Genomic DNA, 20,133 nt, shown 5'->3' on the forward strand with positions numbered 1-20,133 from the left:
GGCACACACCTGTAGTCCCGGCTACTTGGGAGGCTAAGGTCTGAGAATCACTTGAACCCATGAGGCAGAGGTTGCAGTGAGCTGAGATCACGCCACTATACTCCAGTGTGGGCAACAGAGAGACAGTTTCAAAAAACAAAACAAAACAAAAAAACAAAACCTAACTACAAGACAGCATCAGGCAGCTCCTTCAGGAGGTATTTCAATAGATGCCATTGTTATTGTATGAGATAATAGTGCTATACATGTTATTGCCCCTGAAGACCTTCCAGTGGGACAAGCCGGGGAGGTGGAAGACAGTGAAATTGATGATCCGGACGCTGTGTAGCCTAGCTAAAATGTGTATTTATATCTTAGTTTTCAACAACAAAGTTTAAATAGGAAAAAAATTAAAAATAGAAAATAATTATAGGATAAGGATATAAATAAAGAAAATATTTTTGTTAGGCTATACAATGTGTTTATGTTTTAAGCTTAGTGTTATTATAAAAGAGTCAAAAAGTTAAAAAAAATAAAAGTTTATAAAATAAAAAAGTTACAATAAGCTGAGGTAAATTTATTATTGAAGAATGAAAAACATTTTTAAAATAAATCGAGTGTAACCTAAGTGCACAATGTTTATAAAGTCTACCATAGTGTACAGTAATGCCTTAGGCCTCCATCTTCGCTCACTGCTCACTCACTGACTCACCCGGAGCAACTTCCAGTCCTGCAGGCTCCATTTGTGCTAAGTGACTTACATAGCTGTACCATTTTTTAAATCTTTTATGCCATAAGTTTACTGGACCTTTTTTATTTTAGGTGTATTTAGATACACAAATACAATTGTGTTATAATTATCTATAGTACTTAGCATACAGTAGTCCGTACAGGTTTGTAACGTAGGAGGAATACACTATCCCGTATAGCCGAGGTGTGTACCAGGCTATCCCATCCAGGTTTGTTTAAGTACACTTTATGATATTCACACAATGATGACATTGCCTAATGATGGATTTCTCAGAACATATCCCCGTCATTAAGTGACACATGACTGTATGTCTTTGAAACCATTCTTCTAAGTAAAAGGAGTTTTTAAAAATGATGTTTCTTTGTTGTGGGCATTTTGCATGCATTATCTCATTATTAAAGGAGTACTAATTCACAGTGTAGCATTCTTAGTCCGTCTTTATTAATGAAGAAAGTGAAAGATACAGCAATGAAATAACTAATCAAACTCATAATACTTGAGGTTGCAGGATCAGAATTTGAAATTGAGCCTCATTCAGAAGCCAACATCTGTATCCTTTCAGCTCCACCTAATTGGTCATAACTGTAGCAAACTATTTCAATCTGATGAAAATCTGTCACGCCTATTCAACAGAGCGCTCTGAAATTTTATCTCTGTTCACTGTGTCTGAGTTCCCAAAATTGCAGTGGCCTGTTCCCTCTCACATTTACCTGTGCTGCTTTCATTCACCCCTTTCTGGTCATCCCTTGGGCTTCTTGAGGGAATACAATCCAAATTATCCTTCAAATGTATTGTTTATTCTGAGGCTACATTAATTGAGAGTGGAGAATCATTGTGTGTTGTTCTGTTTTGTGCTGCTATTGCAGAATACCCCAGACTGGGTAATTTATAAAGGAAAGATATATATAGATATATCTATCTATATATATATATCTTTCACTGAAACCTCCGTCTCCCGGATTCAAGCTATTCCCCTGCCTCAGCCCCCCGAGTAGTTGGGACTACAGGCGTGCACCACCACGCCCGGCTAATTTTGTGTATTTTAGTAGAGATGGGGTTTTACCATGTTGACCAGGATGGTCTTGATCTCCTGACCTCGTGATCCACCTGCCTCGGCCTCCCAAAGTACTGGGATTACAGGCATGAGCCACCACGTCCCGCCAAGGAAAGATGTTTCTTACAGTTCTGGAGACTGGGAAGTTCAATATCAAGGTGCCAGCATCTGGCAAGGGTCTTCTAGGTGCATTATCCCAAGGTGGAAGGGCAAAAGAAGCATCAGGGTGGGGGACAAGTTTCTTTGTTTTTTTATAAGGAACCCACTCTTGAGATAACAGAATTAATCTACTCATGAGAATGGAGCCCTCATGGCCTAATTACCTCTTAAAAGTCCTACCTCTCAACACAGTTGCATTTGGGATTGTTTCAAACCCATAAACTTTGGGGGACACATTAAAACCATAGCACCTTTCAATGGGGAGTTTCTCTTTGTGCCACATGTCTGTGTCTACCATCCACAATGACCCTGCTTTAGCAGTTACCAACCCTTCCCATGCCCAATCATTACATCCCAGAGTCTGTCTGTGCCTGACCAATTTTTATTTTGTTTTTAGTGGAGCTTGATTGAGTTGCTCCAGCTTAGTGTAATTGGTGGTGAGTTGGAGCTTGATAGTCTTTGGTTTTCATTAGATGATGCTTTGCTGAACTGCTGTCTCATGGCACAGTCCAGCATGAACTCCTCCCCTTGCCTGAGTGTCGCACCATTGCGATATGGACACCACCATTTATTTGTAGAATACCTTTTGTTTCTTCAAAGTGCTTTCAAGCTTATCTCACTTCACTGCCTTCACATCATTGTGAATTATATGGGGTAAAGCTGAGTGAAGAGACTGAGACATGGAGAAATGAATCTTATTTCTGCACAGTAACTAGTTTTTTTTGTTTGTTTGTTTTTTGTTTTTTAGGAAGTATACTTCTTCCAATGAGTCCTGTGTAATTAAAATGTCCTAAAATGGGTTCTCTAACTCTTTAACTTTCTTTGTAGGATGGTTTTGACATTGGAACACCCAAATCATTGAACAGTATACTTGGAAGGTCCTAGTTACCATATAATTTAGAATGAAGGCTGAGACTCATTAGCCACTGTGGTAATAATAAAATGATTCTTCTTGCTATTGAATTAATATTTATAGAGCAAGTATAAAAAGATAGCACTTGATATAGTACTTGATATCCAAGAAGACAGCAAGAAGGGGATATCTAGATTTTGCTCTCTGTTTTGCTTATTATGCTATGTGACTTTGGCATGTTGCTGATATTCTTTCAAGCTCAGATTACTATCTATAAAACTTAGTGTAATTACTTTTTTAGAATATCAAATATAATTTGTCTTAGCATCACAAATGCATAAAAATTAATAATATTAAAAAAATTTAAAACATGGCCAGGCATGATGGCTCATGCCTGTGATCCCAACACTTTGGGATGCCAAGGCAGGTGGATCACCTGAGGTCAGGAGTTCAAGACTAAAAATACAAAAATTATCCGGGTTTGGAGGTGTGCAACTGTAATCCCAGCTACTTGGGAGGCTGAGGCAGGAGAATCACTTGAACCTGGGAGGTGGAGGTTGCAGTGAGCCAAGATCGTGCCACTGTATTCCAGCCTGTCTGGGTAACAAAGTGAGACTCTGTCTCGAAAATAATAATAATAATAAAATCTAAAACAACTTAAAAACAACAGCATCAGATCCCCAATTCACTTATAATAAATATTTCTAATTGCTCATAGCTTTCTGAAAGTAAGGAAAGAGTTTTCTTTGAGAAGTATAAAAAAAAGTGACTATTTCAACTTTTTAAATAGTGAAAATATAAAATTTAATTTTAAAAAATGACTCAGGCCGGGCACGGTGGCTCAAGCCTGTAATCCCAGCACTTTGGGAGGCCGAGACGGGCGGATCACGAGGTCAGGAGATCGAGACCATCCTGGCTAACCCGGTGAAACCCCGTCTCTACTAAAAAATACAAAAAACTAGCCGGGTGAGGTGGCGGGCGCCTGTAGTCCCAGCTACTTGGAAGGCTGAGGCAGGAGAATGGCGTAAACCCGGGAGGCAGAGCTTGCAGTGAGCTGAGATCTGGCCACTGCACTACAGCCTAGGCGACAGAGCGAGACTCCGTCTCAAAAAATAAAAAATAAAAAAAAATTAAAAATGACTCAATTCCTCTCTTTGATCTAGGGGATATATGTCTTTACTGTCAATAATATTTCATTATTATGATGGCTATTATTAAAACTTCAGTATTAAACTACTCTATAGCACCGGTTTTGAACTCAGATGTGTGATCTATATTCCACTTTACCTGTGATTTTTATTTCATCTAATATATGTGTTTCATGTCTACGAAGAAAAGCCAGATTTTTGCTTTGAATTTTAACATGTATCTATCGTCTAGGTTATCCTAGAAGTCCTCTTTTGCATCGTTTTAATCCCCAAAATTGCTTATATGGAAAAGAATGTAAAAATGCACTTATTCCCATGGAACCTCACAATGTCAGTTGCCAGGGACGCTCTCCATAAAATGTCCCTACTGATGAGTCATACTGGGCACAGTGATCTCTTCTTGAGTTTTGCACACACTTCAACTTTTTTAAAATTTACATGTTTCTTTCCAAGTCTTTTCTAATATCTTTTCCATTTGGGGTACAATATAACTATTACCTTTAAAAGTATCTATGAATAATATTATGCAAACTGTGATTTCCTAAAGAAGTATGTGATATATTTGACTATATTAGATTTATTACATCCCACTAGTATTTCTTAGATCTTAATATTTATCTGTAGAATTTCTAAATCATTACTTTTTTGCTATGGTTGTAAGAGTAGAAAAGTAATAACAACATAATATAATAATAATATAATAATAATTCTGAAATTGCACATATAAGTCCTTTGGGTATTTTGACCTTCAAGTTAGCTAATAAGCATAAATTTTATAGAGAGCATCCTCTCACCTCCCAGATTCTGTTCACATTTCAATAAGGCCCCTGGACAAAATGGACCTTCTCTATTTGGCTGCATGTCTTGTTTTCCAGATGCTAATTTCTATTTTGAGAGGCAAGTACATAGGGATGCTGAGTAAACAATTGTGGAAAATAAGTTTAAGATTTAGAAACAGCCCAAACTCATCACATTCTCCTTTTTACCCTGTCTCCTTTCATGTGCATATACACCTTGACACTGGAACTTTGGGCAAGTAATTTAACCTCAATATGTCTGGAAAATTGGAGTAATAGTGCACAACTCAGAGGCCAGTGTTAGGATTAATACATGTAAATCACTTAACAGTGTCAGGCACATAAGTACAAAAATCAGTTGTAGATATTATGTGTTTGACTAATATTAAGTACCTGTTATGTAACAGATATTATGGTAGAGATCAGTGCTATGATGAAGAGACCTTGTCCCCAAGGAACAAACAGTCTCCTGAGATATAGAGAAAATTCCAACTCAATCTCAACAGAGCAGTAGTGTTAAAAGTAAAAAAAAGCAAGGGTATTTAAAAAGCATATATTGGCACTTCTTTTTTTTTTTTTTTTTTTTTTTTTTTTTTTTTTTTTTGAGACAGAGTCTCCCTCTGTTGCCAGGTTGGAGCACAGTGGCGTGATCTCGGCTCACTGCAACCTCTGCCTCCCTGGTTCAAGCGATTCTCCTGCCTCAGCTTCCTGAGTAGCTGGGATTACAGGCACCTGCCACCACGCCCAGCCTAATTTTTTTGTATTTTTAGTAGAGACAGGGTTTCACCATGTTAGCCAGGATGATCTCAATCTCCTGTCTCATGATCCACCCACCTTGGCTTCCCAAAGTGCTGTGATTACAGGTGTGAGCCACCACACCCAGATATTGGCACATTTTCTAACCCCTGGGAAGATCAGTGACATCTTTCAGGAAGAGAATATTTTTCTAGAAACCTGAGAGGCAAGTAAGGGCGAGTTAGGCAAAGTGGCATGGGAGAGTGATGAGGAAAGAGGGAAAAAAAAAAAAAGAATACATCCTGTATGAGGAGAGCCCAGAACAACAACGTGACTGGAAAGAATGGACCAAGATCAAAGTCCCATGTGGGGGCCTCTATGTTGCTAGCCCCAAGTATGCAACTGACTAACACTTCTTCCACGAGCAGATCATGTGGCTTTGGCTAACCTGAGAGGAAAGGGGCCCTGCATTCTTTGGTGGAAGAAGAAAGGAGAAGGTGAAGAGTGAAATCCCACACACGTTCTAGATCTGTTGTTTTGCCCCTTTTCTTGGGTATGGTAGGGAGTAGGAATGAAGGGGGCACAAATATTAAAACAGAAATGTCATAGAAGTGGCCCCTTTTACTTTTCTGGGGTCTAGAGAAAGACCCAGTACCCCTACTCTGCTGGCAGAGACTAGAATTTTTGTCCTGGGAGTCTCATTCCAGATGTTATTCTGGGGCTCCTCACAGACCAGGAAGCCTCGAGCAATTTATTGACTACTTTGGCTTGACTTTAAATTTGGTTCTTGAATGGCTGGGGCTTAGAATAAAGAAAGAGAAGTAAGCATTGCATGGGAAGGAAAAGAGGAAGGAGGAGGAGGAGGAGGAAAGGAAAGAGAGAGAAAGTGAAAGGAGTGAAGGAAACTGAGATTAAGAGTTTCGTGTGCCCTCATTTCAAAAAGCAACTGTCACCTAAGGACCCTTTGGGTGGCATATAGATAAATATGAATAAGGCTTGCTGCCTGCCTTTGAGGAGCCTACAGTTCACTTGTGTTATTCATTAGTGTCTTCTAATATTGGTGTTCCAGTGCCATTTATATCTCTCTCATTGAAAAAATTTCCAGAAAAACTCATTTACATAAAATTTGCCCCATCGATTATTAAGTTTACTACATACACTTACCTCTATGTCTAGGTCTTTTTCTATGTATCTCTATTGCTATACTCTACACAGATCTTCCAAACACACACATACACACACACCTATTATCTTTTCTGAACCATTTCAGTATATGTTGTAGGCATCTAGTATGTAATCCTAAATGAAGAGATATTTTCTAAAATAATCACAACATGGTTTAAAACTTCAGCCTCAATGCAATACTTATAACTAGTCTGTAGTCCACATTTGTAGTTCTCATGGGTCTTAATAATGCCCTTTATAGTATTTATATTTTTTTGATTATAGGATCCAGACTGTATTGCATTTGAGGATCATATCTCTTTAATCTCTTTCTTCCTCTCTCAATGCAAATCACTGACATTTTTGGAGAATGCAGGCCAGCATTTTGGCTTTTACTTGGTCTTCTTCTTTCTTTACTCCCAGACTCCAACTGTAATATAAACAGGTGACAGCCTCAATTTCCGTGATTGGCTATGCTATACATCATTTATCTGTTCCAAAACTTTTGACTGGATTGTAAATATGCAACTTCACAACTCCTTAGTGTCATAAAGTACCAGACAAAAAGACTACATGGAGATGTCCCTGCCTATTATAAAATATTCACCCAAACAACTTAGCTAAGCAAAACATCTACTGACATTTATGCATCATCCTAACTTCCTCTTTGCAGTAGGCCAGCAAAGTCTTACCAGGAACGTTATATCATCTTGATGATATCATAGCTTTTGCCCCTGGTCTTGTCAGTCCCGTTAATGCTCAAACATGTATCTGGCACTTCTCCTTCCAATTAACTCTAAATCTGACAAGCCAGCCCCCTTGACTGGGAACATCTTTTGTGAACTGTGGACTCCTCAAAGGCAGGCAGCAAGCCTTATTTATTGTTCTATTCCTAGCTTGGCTCTCTCATTCTTTAGCCTGTGATTTATCTTGCTTTTTGATTAGCTTATAAGCTATAGTTTCTTGTGTCTGTTCCCTCTCTTTCCCCATCTGTAATTACCATTGGCCATGCTAAATGCTTTTCAAGTTACAATAACTGCAATAACAATACAGCTCTGTGGTGCTTTTTTTTTTTTTTCTTAAAAAAAAAAAAAAAAGTTATCCCCGACTCAACATATTCCACAAGCACCAGTGCTTTACAAGTATAACCATTACTGAGGAGCACATTAGACCTCCCAGATTGAAATCTCAGCTTAGACATATACTATGAACTTGTTATGTTCTTTGGTCTTTAATTTCATTATCTGTAAAAACAAGGATATTAAAAGTACACCTAGCTCATTGGGAGATTAAAGGGCTGTGTGAGAGAATAAATATGGAATGTTCAGCACAGTTCTAGGTATGTATTGACATTTTTAAATGTTTCCTGTTGCTATTATTTTGGGAAGAACATAGCACCCAGAATATAGTTTTGGTTTCCCTCTCTATTATCCATTTATTTCTTAAAAGACCAGTGGAAGCTGTAAGGAGCTATTCCTTTATGCACAGATATGTATGCCTTGTTAAATTCCTTAAAATTAAAGTATAGAAAGAGACCATCTTCACTGCAGGACCCCAGAAATCCAAACCTCCGGCCCTTCTAACTGACCAGATTAGTTTATAGTGTTTCAGTTTCTGATCAGGTGTGCAATGATGTTATGGAAAACATTCCTGTGTTGTACGCTATCTTTTTACCTGTGTAAAATGCATTAATGGTAAGAGTACACTGCACTTGCAAAATCCAAAACTCCCAGGAAATCAGGATACTTACATTCATTAATCTCATTAAACGCATTAGATATCCCAACCCCCTGGGGAGGCTAAGTGGTAAATATTCTCTCTACTTGAGACAACTGAAAGGCCAGACTGCCCTTGCAAAGCTTGCGTTGTCACTCACTAACACACACAGTCTGTGGAAATCTATTTGTCTAGTATCTCTAAAGGGCATGAGCCTATTAGGGGAAAGATAAAATTTAAAAGAAACAAAACACACCAAAAGCACCAAATTAATATAAAGCATATGAAGTAGTGATAAGTGATATGGAGAAGAAAAAATATATAGGAAGACAAAGAGTAACATGGAGTAGTTGATGATATTTTTACATAGCATGATCAGAGAAGTCCTCTCTAATAGAGAAGGCTTTGAGCAGTGGTGACCAGAAGCAAATAAAGCAGCAAGTCCTGCAGGTGCTGGAGGAAGAGCGTTGCAGGCGGCTGGAACAGCAAGATCAAGGCCCCGGGGCAAGGAAATGCTTGGAGCTCTCCAGGAACAACACAGAGGCCAGAGTGGTGAATGAGATGTAAGCAGGTAGTGTAAGGAGGTGAATGGGCAGATTGTGTAAGCAGGCCATGAGCATTCAGATGTAATGCTCTTTCTTCCTCCGGACTATACACTTCCTTGTTGTGTATAACTTTGTAGGCATAGAAATGGACTTGGTTTTCACTAAGTCGGGAAGCCATTTAAGGGTATGAAAGAGAGGAATTAAATAATCTGGCCTGCACTATTTTAAGAAGATAGTTCTGGCCCCAGAGGGCAACATAATCTGTAGAATGGGAAGAGTGGAGTCAGTTATGAGGTTATTGTTATAATCTAAGTGAAGAGTGATAGTGACTTTTACCAGGGTAGGAGTGGCACAAATGGTGAGAAGTAGATGGGTTGTGCATTCTACTTTGAAGATAGAGCTGAAAGAATTTGCTCAGGTTTGGGTTGTAAGGTGTAAGAAAAGTAAGGGAATCAAAATTGACTCCAAACTGTTCGACCTGAGCCTCTAGATTGTTGGAATTGCCATTAACAGTGATGGGGAAGATTAGAGGAGGGTGCTGGGGATAGGGATATCAGTTAGTTATTGTGCACATAAAGTTCAGAGACAATGGTTTGACGGCATTGGTTTTCAAACTAGAACATGCATCAGAACCACTTAGAGGACTCATTAAAACAAGATTGCCGCATCCAAACCCTGAAGTAGATTTTTCTTTTGTCTTTTTTAACCCCAGGGTTTTTGATTTAGTGGATCTAGAATGGGATAGGACCCAATACTTTGTATTTCTAACAAGTTGCCAGGTGATGTTGATGCTGCTGGTCCTGGGACCACACTTGAAGAATGACTTTTCTAGTATTGAGAGTATCCATGGAAGGCAGGGCTAAGGTGAAAAAGCCCAGGGCATTAGCAGCGGGGAGTTGAAGTATAGTTACTGGAATGCTTTCTGCACCTGGACTGCTGGAGTACCCCCTTCAGTTCTACTTTCTTCTACCTCATGGTCAGTATTGATATGTGTTAGCCCATGGTGAACAATAGTTTTTGAGTTTTGATCCTCCTTCACATTCGGTCACAAAGAACCCTGTGAAACGGAATATTCTAAACACATGAAGAGTTGACTCAGACACTAGCTTTTGCTTCTTCTCTAGTTAAGTCTAATTTATCTAGATAGGCTGCAGACACCAACCTAACTACATACCCATTTCTATGGGAAGAGATATGCTTAAGAAATCAATTTGTCTGACAAATTTACATTTAAGAATCACATTTTTTGCTTTAGATGTCATATAATTGAAAGCAAATGTGAGTTTTCTAGGTACAAATTTAATTTGATAATTGTTTTGTTCTGAAATTAATTCTGGCATTTAAAGAAGAAAATTGTTTCTTCTTATGGAGAAATATTCTAGAGAGAAAAATAGAGTGAACATCCACTTCTTTTTAAAAGTTATAGCTTATAGCAAAACACAAAAAATGGACAAGCAAACCTTTATAATGAAAACACAGTTTTGCAATAATGATCATGACAGTCTATGTAATGGAAAAATTATTTTGATAAGAATTTATCATTACCTTAGTGGCCTTTAATCATTTTTGATCATGGTCTACTATAAAAATGTGTTTTATATCACAAAAAACACACAAATCATTGTTTACCTATAGATATTATGAATATATATATATATAATTTTTTGAAATAATTTTTACCCTGAGTGTATGAGAGATGTTTACTATGCTGTGCCCTATCAGTTTGAATATTGCTGGCTTTTACCCACTAAATTGAGAACCAAGATGGCATAATTAAAAACATGGACTCACAAGATTGATAGGGTTGGAATCTTGGCTCTGCCTCTAACTGTGTAATCTTGATGAAATTGCTTAACCAAAGTTAACCATTGCTTAACTTTGCCATCAGTAAAATGGGAATAATAATATATCGACCTTATAAGGCAGTTACAAGGATGAAATGAGTTAAAGAACTTAGAATGGTGACTGACATATAGTAAACACTACAGAAGTATTAGTTACTAATATTGTTTTCACGACCCAATAATATGTAATGGCTTGAAGTTTGAAAAACAAACAAACAAAAAACCACTTATGTGGATGACTAAGACTAACCTCACCCACCTGCCACCTTACCTTTCAACACGTATAAAAAATTAGTAAATTAACTTTCTCAGAGGCAACATTAGTAAGTTCTTTTATTTTGTATGGAGGGTGAAATAGCTCCGTTTCCTTTTAAATCCCTAGTATGTTCTTTTAAAGCATAATTGTAAGTCTTTTGGGGAGACAAGGTATGATATCTTGAAAATCCAGACTATAAAAAGAAAATTCTTCCTTAGATAATGTTTTATTCATTGGTGTCGTGTCTTGCATTTAATGTATTTTCAAAAACTATTTGTTTAAAATGAGTGTAAATCTTAATAGAAAAATTTTCAAGGAGACCAAGTGATGCGTATAGATAATAAATTAATAACTTTGTAATTTACAATGATTTCACATTCATGTGTCTTAAATCTGTAATTCAAATTGTGTTACATGAAATGCTAAATTGAAACATAAAAGTTTGAAACTCTTCAAGAGTCACCATGTACAGTGTACCAGTTATAGATAATTTGTCAAAACACATAGCCCCACATTATAATGGTTCAAATGCAATGTAATTTTTGCTGATCACCCATAAAACAGTCCAAAGTGAGTTTTCCAGTTGTAGAAAGGGCAATCTGAATCTGTTATATGCATCACTCTGAGGCCCAAGCCCATAGTGGGTGTGCTGCTTTCAAGCTTGACTTTCAAAGTAATTCTGGTTACCACTATTCCAGCTCTGTGGAGGGAGCAAAGAGCTTGGAGGATGACAAATGGGATTTAGTGTCAGGAGTGGAAGTGTCACATAAGACCTCCCATTTATCTCTCATTGGTCAGAACTCAGTAACATGGTCACTTAACTGCAAAGAAGACTGGGATGTGTGATCAGTCTTGTGCCAACAATGAAAACAGAAAATAGATTTTAATAACAAATCGCAGACTCTGCCAAACATCATTAAGTTCTATTGCAAAAAATCCTTGTTTAGCACTATTTAGGTCAATGTTTTCTCATTATATTTGACTAGGAACCCTGATTTTCTCTTGGTACCTCCTAACACACTATAGAAAACAACACACTTTGGAAAAGATGGTTGTCAGGAAACTCTCAAATCTCATACTGAAAATAATCTTGCATTTTCCAAGAACGATGAGAGAAAGATTCTTTTAACTTCTTCAAAACTGATTAGGACACAGATGCAGAACAAATAAACTATATGTTTCACACATATACAATTAAATAATTATTAGCTGAATACCCCTGTAACAGTCACCCAGGAGGCAGAACCTTCCCAGCTACTTGGAAGGAAGAACTTCACAACTTCCTCCTAATAGTAACTAACTTGCTTCCCTTAAAAGTAAATTCTGCCCTGATGTCTATGATAGTCTTTTCCTTACTTCTCCTTACAGGTCTAAAACCAGAGTGGTTCAAATTCAGATTGTTAGTTCTGTCTTTAGATATGTCTTTAAACCTCTCTTAACCTAGCTTCTCTTCCCCTTGCTTGTTTTCCCCCTTCCTAGTAATTTATTGGTGAGGAAACAGGCCACCTGTCCTATAAACATTTTCAGTCTCTCTTTCGTGAATTGCATCTGCATGGTGAGGTTTAACATGTTCCTTTATCCTTGAATTTCCTGTAAATTGGAAGTTGGATATCAAGGCTTCATTAGTCTTTGACAAGACTCCTTCATAGAAAGTGTGCTGTTTGCCAGAAAGCACATAATGTGTGTTTATCACTTTTTGTGAGTGTGGCTATCATTGATGGTCAACGACCACAGCCTTTGCTGTTTAGGGAATGCAAAATGGCAGTGTTCAAATTCTATCATTCTTCCTCATTTGTTTGTGGAACTGTTTCTATTGAAAGAATTTTTGCTTCCGTGGCCATTTAATTATTCAATAATCCATTTTGTATTGAGGAGGCAAGCAAAATTAATATCAACTTTTTATTTGCTGGTTTTCAAAATGGGGAATTTTTAGCAGCTTTCACCATATGTGACTTCTTTTGTGTTGTTATGAAATCACAGATTTAAACAAATTTGATGTGTTTTAATCCTTTTCAATTATCATTTACAATAATATTCAGATTCTCCTAGTGATAGTCTTTTAAAATATGTCCTATAAATATTTCAATAAAGACTGTGGTGGTCCTCATTAGCTTCTGTGCTATATATGTCAGGATGTTTCAGGCTCATCTTGGACATTTCCTTTGTCAGAGTTGGAATCAGCTATTGCTCTATAAAGACCTGATTTGTTTTAGTGGTAATGCCTCTTCAGTGCCACAGAAAGAGCTTTAGGAGTGCTTATTGTTACTGGATTCCACTATTCCTAGATACTTCAGTAGGCAGAACTTTATAATATATATTATTATTTCCTTTATTTTGAAGACAAAATATAAAAGTGGGTATATACTAATGTTTCTAATTGAAATTCAGAACAACAGGAGTTAGTTCTGTCTTACATCTGTATCTCGTTTTTTCATACTAAGAATCAAGTTTATCAAGGACACTGAAGATTATAATCGAAATAGAATATATAATAATTACACATTTGCTTTATTCCACATAAAAGAAAACATTCTCAGAATAATACTATACTACCACCAACACGAGTATTTGAAAACATTAATATTTTTTCACATAAATTCTCCTTTTTTTTACATTTGTGTTTTATATAGATCTTCAGAGCATGTAGCTTTTATCTAAGTTCCACCTGTGAAGTGGCTCATTGCAAATCTCTATATTGAAGTATTTCCAGTCATTGGAATGTATGTCTAAAACTCGGTCTCCAGGAAATTCCTAAGATAGGGCTCATGGAAACATGAGTTTGAGTTCATTAACAGTATATCTATGTTTTTTAAAAAATCGTTTTTAATAGACACATAATTGTATATATTTATGGGGTACATGTGATGATTTGATAGATGTATACATTGTATAATGATTAAATCAGGGTATTTAGCATATACATCACTTCATACATTAATTATTTCTTTGTGATGAGAACATTCAGAATCCTCTCTTTTGGCTGTTTTTAAAAATGCAGTGTAATATTGTTAAGCATAATCACCCTACTGTGTACTGGAACACCAGAACTTATTCCTCTTATCTAAGTATAGCTTTCTATTCGTTAACCAATCTCTCCTCATTTCACTCTCTCCTCTACCTTCCCCAGCTTCTGGCAACCACAATTCTACTCTCTACTTCTATGACATCAAACTTTTTAGAATCCACAGATGAGTAAAATCATGCCATATTTGTCTATCTGTACCTGGTTTATTTCACTTAACCTAATGTCCTCTAGGTTCATTCACGTTGCTGCAAAAAAAGAAACAGGATGTAATTTTATTGTGACTGAATAGTATTCCATTGTGTATGTCACATTTTCTTTATCCCTTCATCCACTGATGGACACTTAGGTTCACTCCATATATTACCCGTTATGAATAATGCTTCCATAAACATGGAACTGCAAATGTCTCTTCAACATAACTGATTTCATTTCCTTTTATTTCATTTCCCACTACTACACAGTAGTGGGAATGCTGGATCATATGGAATTTTATTTTTTATTTTTTGAGGAAACTTCCTGCTGTTTTCCATAGTGGCTGGACTAATTTACATTCCCCCCAAAAGAGTATAAGTCCCTCTGTTTCTCCATCCATGCCTAACATTTTTTTTTTTTGGTCTTTTTGACAATAGCCATTTTAATTGAAATGAGGTGATATCTCATTTTGGTTTTGATGTGCATTTCCCTGATGATTAGTGACATTGAACATTTTTTCATTTACCTGTTGGCCATTTCTATGTCTTCTTTTGAGAAATGTCTCTTCAGGTCTTGTGTCCATTTATCTTTGGTTGTTATACTTGAAAGTGAGCTATGCTGGACATACAATCCTTGGATCATGTGGTTTTTTTTTTTTCTTCGTGCATATTTATTATATTTCTACATTTTCTTCTTGAATAAAATTTTCCTGTAAAAAAGTCTGACAATACTTTATTTTCTTTATAAACCAATACTCAAAGAATTTTTTTCTCTTCTATAAAGTTTAATAATTATACTAGGATATGTCTCAGTATTGGTGATTCTGATGTGCCTTTCCAATAAGTAGTTAGAAATTTTTTTCTTTATTTTTATTGGAAAGTTTTCTGAATCTTCTTTTTGTTAAGTTCTGTGCTCTTGCCTTGGTTTTCATTTTCATGAAATTCTATTACATACATGTGGCATCTGCTTTTCCTTACTTCTCTATTTGTCAGTTTTTTTCAAATTATTTTATATCTCTTTTTGAATGTGTTTTGTAATTGTTTTCTTTACATCTTTAATTTCTCTTTAAGCATTATTTGTTGTATTTTTATTCTTGTATTTCTTCTTGTTTCATTTTTGTTGCTAAAAATAATTTTTAAAGTTCTAATTATTTATTGGGTTCTGTCACCTAATTTTTGAATTTTTTCTAATCTTTTGCTGTTCTTTTATATCTTGGGTCATTTCTTAAGTGACTTTTAACCCCTTTGGATACAGTAGTTTTTATATGTTTTGTGTGCATTTCTTTCTGCTGCACTGCCTAATCTGTGGGGATGTTAAACTGCCCTTTATTCTTTTTCCTTAGAATATCCTTTCTAAATTTTATCTCTTTCTTTGTTTACTTTTCTGTGAAATTCGTTTCTGTGAACTTTTAAAAGGGTGTATGGTTGAGGATTATTTTCTTCTCATTTGATTTCATGGCTCCAAGGCTCCAACTCTCTCTCTCTCTCACACACACACACACACACACACACACACACACACACACACACACACAGTCAAAAAGAAAACAGCTTACTTTGTGAGATTTAATGTTTCCCATTTCCTTCCTCACCTTGCTTCCTGGTCCTTTCTTTTTCCTCACTGCTATTTTCCTTGTTTCACTCAGTTGGGAAATTCTTCCCACCTGTTTCTGTTTAGTAGAGGGGTGGGGGAGAGGAGGAGACTGTTCTGGAAGGGAGCTCTGGCTTGTTAATGTTGACAGTTCAGTGGATCCAGACTGTGTCAGCTTCCAAGACCTCTCCATAAACCCCTTATATTCAGCTGCTCTTGAAGTGTGAAAATTTCTCCAGGTCTCAGCTTTAGTTCCCCATTTTGGTTGCCTTGGGTCATCAGATTGCCCCATTTTTACCTTCTGCTCTCTTCTGTCAGATGCTGATATCACACAGGTCCAGGGCTTCCACTGTCGGTCCCACCTGCTTGTGGTTTGGGATTTGTGGTGATGGCTTGTCACTTTATACTGAGCATATGGTCTGTGTGTTCTTGGTTTGGCTCTCCTTGTTGCACTGTGATGTGAAAAGATCTTGTCTCTACTTCTGTGACCCTCACCTAAGAATCTCTGAGAACTGTGTTAAACCTGTGAAGTATGAGTAACAATTCTTCAGATCCAGACTTTTCTATATATTTTCTCATTCCTTGTCAGCTTTGGAGAACTAGAGTTTAATTTCATTAAAAAATTCTTCCGAAAGCTCTGCAAAGGTATTTTTGTGAACGTTTTACACTATTTTTCCAAACAAGAAAACTAAAGTTCTTGAAGTATAGATCCATTTTGGCCTCAGGAAAAGACAGAGAGAGAAACAGCAAAGCTACTGACAGTAGGACTAATAGGCTAACCAAGGGAGAGACCATCTCAGAATTATCAGTTAGACCCTGTAACAGAATAAAGGCATTGAGTTTCTGTATCTGATGGAAGCTTACAAGGCCAGGCCTTGGAGTCACGCTCATCCCCAGACAAGAAATTTGCAGAGTGATTTAAATTCACAAATAATTGGATTTATCACAAGTTTTATTAAACTCTGATTATTACTAGTTCAGTGATAATGAGAAAAACATCAAGTTATACCTCTTTGTTTAGATGTATTTAAAATGTCTTATCTAAATTGTCTGTCATCTTTTATATGAGTAAATTAAAACTCAGTTATGTATATTTTTATTAATTTCCTGACGGATTCTATTTTTCTAGAAAATGCCATCTAGATTTTATAGGAAATGTTATGAGAAAAGAGAAAATATTATATTCTTTTCATCAGATATACATAGCTATGGGAAACTCTTACATTCAGACAATATGATCATAATCCAGGCTTGGCCATTTGTCCCTAATGGCAGCTTACAAAAATATAGTCATATTACCCTTGAAGAACCAAATTATTACACATAACAAACATTTATTATTTGTATGCTCTATACCAGACACAGTACATGGCACAGAATGTCTAAGAAAATTAAGACTTTGGCTCTCAAATTGCCCATAGGAAGGAATGCACAAACATAAATACATGTAACAGAAATGTTTACTAGATGAGGCAATTCCATTTATTATGGGTCCAAGCAAGTCAATTGAGGCTCACAGAAAGGACATCTGATTTCATCTTGAGGGATATGAATACAAGTATTTAAGTCAGGCAAAAGGCTTTGCTTCTAGAGATAACAAAATGTGTGAAGGCATAATGTCATAAGGGAAGACTGAACTTTAAGGTAAATGCTGCTTTACAAAAGTAGTAAGTTAGAAAAACTAGTCTCAAGAAGGGATTTCTGTACTAGACACTAACAGGTTCTAACTGGATCATCTTCCCTAGCAAATAAACATTAGCTATATAACCTTGATTTTTTAAAAATAAAAGTGGTCCAAAGTTGACTTTTGATTAGTTATTCACACATCATTTTCCCACTTCTATATGCAGGAAATTGACAATATGTCTTTATATAATTACTCTAGAGAAGAGAAGATCCAGAATTGTATTTGAAGAGTCTTGATCTAATAAAGAAATCATCCAGATAGATATAAACATCCTTTCTCCTCTCTTTTTTACTTATCCTCACCCTCCTCCATCTCTCTTGTGGATAATTCATTATTTTATGGACTTTCTATAAACAGCTAATAGAGAGAAACAAATAAGGATAAAAACACTAACATTAAACTTTCTATAAATATCTATTAGAAAGAAATAAGGAGAAACAGTAATCTATCACTTGTTAGCAGCACTAGGAGAATTTTTACAAGATGAAGTGTGAAAATACTGCCTGAGACGAGGCTGAATCATGCTCGTGAACCCATGCAATCCTCTTTGCCTGTTTCTATGGGAAGTAACTTAGTAGGGGAGTAAGATGCAGTGTTGGTTTTCTTTATATTAATATGTAATTATCTGAAACTGTATGGTACGAAATGTGGATGAGCCTCAAGAAGATATTTTAGAACTATACCCATCAGACTTAGACACATATGGACTGTGAGATCCGAGGAAGAAAATTTTTAAATCTCGTCAAGTTTCATCCCATCCCCATTCTTCTGTCTCATCTAGGTTTAGATGAGGAACTAAGGTTTAGAGTATAGAAGCGAATTGTTCAAGGTTACATAGTAATTTGATTGATGTGTGTATGTTTTATTTTCTCTTTTACTTGATAGCTTAGACTAAGCAGGTACCTAAGCCTTTACCTGTAATCACTTGTTTCAGACATTAATTGATTACTTTATAAGATAGAAATGCAGGAGAGCACTAATCAGGAGCATCTACCAAGATTCTTTCATTTTATTTTATCGACAAATCATTTGTTATTATTCTGCCACATGAGAAGAAGCATTCAAATTAATTGGTAAAATAGTAATAAATTATCGGTAAGCATTTAGCATGGAATGCATGTGCAGATAATTAAGAATAATTGCTTGGTTTCATGGGCCTTTCTTGATTATCTAGAGACAATTTGATTCAATTCAGTATAAAATTACTTTATAAGTACTGACAGATCCAAATACAAAATCACATGGATGGTGAATGTGTATCAATGGTTCAAACTTTTACAATTAAAAGAAAAAATTGTGGCATACTTTTTGCATATTTTAGTGCAATCCAACATAATAATTTTGATTCATAGCCAAGACTCAGTTTATAGGTTTTGTTCTTTATTACTATATCTGAAAGGGGAATAGGAATAAAAACCAAATAAAATGTCTCACCTATAGAAATGGTGATTTGATTATCTTAATCCAGAGACTTTTATTTCTCCCATGATTTAAGAATCTATGGGCCTTGTTAGATTTGGGGGTCCGGGATTACACGTTGTCAACATGTTTAATAGTATTTGTTGAAAAATTGCAACATATAGTTGATATCAAGACTTTCAAGGAGTGACATGAGAAGTAGAAACCATCATTCGACATGCCCTAAAAGAATTTGTAAAGAAAGTAAGAGGCAGGGCAATGAAGAAACAGAATGGCGACGTAAAGAAAGGTAGCACACGAGGATACACATGTATGTGTTTAGAAGCAGTTGTATACAGACTATCCCTTAGGATGGGTGGAAGTTTGCTCAAAAAGGAAGAGAAGAACCTGGCATTGTTAGATAAAAGACTGTGAGAAGAGTAAGGCTTGATTAGTGTTCTGAAAATGGTGAATAGGATTTGGAGGACAGTGGAAAGAAGATTGTTCGAGTAGGAGGAGCTTGAAGCCCCACTATGGGTAGTCCAGCTAGATGAAATCTAGCAGGCCAGTTGACCTGGGTCAAGAGTATTATAGGAGCTGAGGCTATTATAGGAGCTGAGTCAAGAGTGTTATAGGAGCTGAGGAGGACACGTGGAGCCACAGGTATCATGATATTTGCAGGATATCTTTGGAGTTCACATTTTCACATTAATTTTGCCGGAAAGGCAACAGCGCACAGTTGTCCATGCTCTGTGGACCAAAGGCATCCCCAAATAAGAAGGTTCTAGTGTATTGGCAATATTGATTTTATAATTCCCTTTCTATATCTCTGTGTTCTGGTGTTTAAAAAATGATTTTCTCATGAAAATTTTCTGTGTGATTATTTTTATTAGACTAGACTATCTGAGGTCACAGGGCAGTGTCTTCCTTTTTTTTCTTAAAGCATTTAAACATTCAAAATATATGGATCTCTTACATTGTTGCAGACTATTTGAGAGTACAGTGTGAGTTTAAATGATAGAAATAGTCTCCGTGTGTTTAATTATATATGGGAGATAGAAATGTAGCCTTCGAGGTAACACAGGAAAAACCAAAGAATTGTCAGGTGGAAAAAAAACAGTTTTTAAGAAATCACAGAATGATTTCATTTTCTAAGTAATATGTTTAACCCTCCAGATAATCTATTGCCTATATTGTTATATATATGCCTACTTATATGTGTATATCTTATATAATTTAT

At 36.2% G+C, this 20,133-nt stretch overlaps 1 protein-coding gene across 3 annotated transcripts in view; it reads left to right on the plus strand.

The window, feature by feature from the left end:
• THSD7B (thrombospondin type 1 domain containing 7B) overlaps positions 1–20,133 on the plus strand; it is a 907,474-nt gene that overhangs the window by 824,703 nt on the left and 62,638 nt on the right. The window lies entirely within an intron of this gene.

The sequence above is a fragment of the Macaca fascicularis genome, chromosome 12, assembly GCF_037993035.2.
Source record: "Macaca fascicularis isolate 582-1 chromosome 12, T2T-MFA8v1.1".
Taxonomy (NCBI): Eukaryota; Metazoa; Chordata; class Mammalia; order Primates; family Cercopithecidae; genus Macaca; species Macaca fascicularis.